The sequence below is a fragment of the Topomyia yanbarensis genome, chromosome 3, assembly GCF_030247195.1.
Source record: "Topomyia yanbarensis strain Yona2022 chromosome 3, ASM3024719v1, whole genome shotgun sequence".
Lineage (NCBI taxonomy): Eukaryota > Metazoa > Arthropoda > Insecta > Diptera > Culicidae > Topomyia > Topomyia yanbarensis.
Genome location: NC_080672.1, coordinates 402,211,718 through 402,213,808, shown reverse-complemented (window position 1 = coordinate 402,213,808; position 2,091 = coordinate 402,211,718). Strand labels below are relative to the sequence as shown.

Genomic DNA, 2,091 nt, shown 5'->3' with positions numbered 1-2,091 from the left:
CAAAAATTCTCGCTAAAAGTTTTATTAAATTCAAACTGAATTGATTGTACAATATTTCGAAAAAAATTATAAAACTTACTCCAGTTTCACCAAAATTTCTAATATTTATTTATAAAATTTCTAAATAACCCTAAGATCGCTTAAAAATTTTAAAAATGTTAAATGTTTAATAATCTTCGTATTATTACACATTTAGGCACTGAAATTTTTATCAAAATTCTACCAATGTTCAGCTAAAATTTCAGTAACAAATTTTCTAACATCTCGTTAAAATTTTTCTAAAATTCTATTTAAGTTTCATCAAAAATTTTCTAAAATTTTACTGAAATTATTGTAAAATATTTGGAAATTTGCCCCAAAGTTCTACTTAGGGTAAAGCGCTAATTTTGGCTCTATTAGGGTGGGTGCCACACTATTCCATTAGTTTTTCGGCCTACAATGAATGGAATGCATATTAATATTAATCAACATGCTTGCTTCGTTCATAAGTACCACTATTAGACCAAAAATGGCAAGAAAACAGTGAAGTACCCGTGTTTCAATGCAGTGAAAACTCGAATCGAATACCCCATTTATCGCCCTACCATTTGAGCTAATGCGTGAAACAAAGATATAATCAACGGCTTCAAATGGGTAGAGTGATAATAGAAATAGTGCCAAAATAGGCTAATTACCTTAAATGGTTCAAATTTTACCGAATTCTTGATAAAATTGTGGATAACTTTTCTGAATATTTCTGAAATTTACAAATATTTGACTAAAATAACTGATTTTTTCAGTTATACTAATAAATAACTTAAATTTTGCTTAAATGTTTCTATAATTCTACTAAAATCTTACTAAAATTTAGCTAATTTTTTTTCGAAAATTTCACCAAATTCAAAACTAGAATCTAAAGTTCGATTCTAGTTTTAAATTTGGTTTAAAACCCTTCTAAAACCTTTCAAAACAAGAAAAATAAAGCTCCTGTGGTCATAAATAACGACGAACTGGTCGTTACGACAGTTTGCGCAGGCTTCTATTTTGTTAAAATAGTTACTTAAATTGCGCTCAAATTCAATATAGTTGAACGAGCTTCTACTATAGCGCTAAGCCAATACGACATCCCAGTGGCGAGTGAGTCAGGCCCCTTTTTCTACCGACAAAATTTGAATAGCATTACACATTCTCATGAACCGCTCAAAAAAAACTGGAAAAAAAATTTCGCTGTAGACAGGATTCGAACCTGTGCAGGTAGAACCCAATGGATTTCAAGTCCATCTCCTTAACCGCTCGGACACCACAGCAGCTGCTTCTCCCGTGTGTCTGTATTCCATGCTCACACGAATATGAGATGATCCGATCACACCACCATCCTTATCAGAGCTCTAAATAAAGATCTATCAGTAGCAGGTAGCAGCAAAATGGAACTGTTTGATCAATCACCAATCAATTTGTGTGCAGCATCATGCCCCTCCTCCTCCTCCCGGTTAAAGACATCCAGCTTGAGATGACCTTTATGTCGTCTCTGTAGTGGCTACCAAAACAGCTCGCAGCGATCGAACGATGCCCTGTTCTCTAACTGCGTGCCAGGTGCCCACCGTTAGAGCTGTAAAGAAGAAAATTTATTTAAACGCTTTAATTTTTAACGCGAGAATAAATATCACTTTGAGTTTGCCTCCCCCGACCCCCGGGTCAGGTCTCAATATCTCCTCTTTCTACTGCTCCCGACCGGACCAGTTCGAACGACGCGTAACGTCCTGAGGAGTGATTTGTGGGTTGACTGGAAGCACCTCCACCACAAATCGGAGGCGGTGTGGCGATGTGATGGTGTGTGTGTGGCTTTCGACCCAGAAGTGAAACTTGCTCTACTCTGGCTCTGGCTGGATGGTTAGTTGGCTGGATTGGCTGGTGGATAGTGGCGTTCAACAGACGGTTTCGAGAACGGTGAAAAAGTGCAATGCCTTGCAAAATAGTCTTTTGTCTCCGGCTGGTTGCTTGTTTGGTTACTGTATTTTTTTTTTTTTTTTCAAAAACTGATCCTAAAAGAGGACAGAATTTCATGCGTCATCAAATTAAAGTTTGTCATACAGGGCTGCACCGTTTTGGTCG

At 36.8% G+C, this 2,091-nt stretch overlaps 1 non-coding gene across 1 annotated transcript; it reads right to left on the bottom strand.

Annotated features, from left to right (window-relative positions):
* Nucleotides 1-1,204: 1,204 nt before the first annotated feature.
* On the bottom strand, nt 1,205-1,286 carry Trnas-uga (transfer RNA serine (anticodon UGA)). Its single transcript has one exon. It is a non-coding gene; the product is annotated as a tRNA-Ser (tRNA).
* Nucleotides 1,287-2,091: the final 805 nt, after the last annotated feature.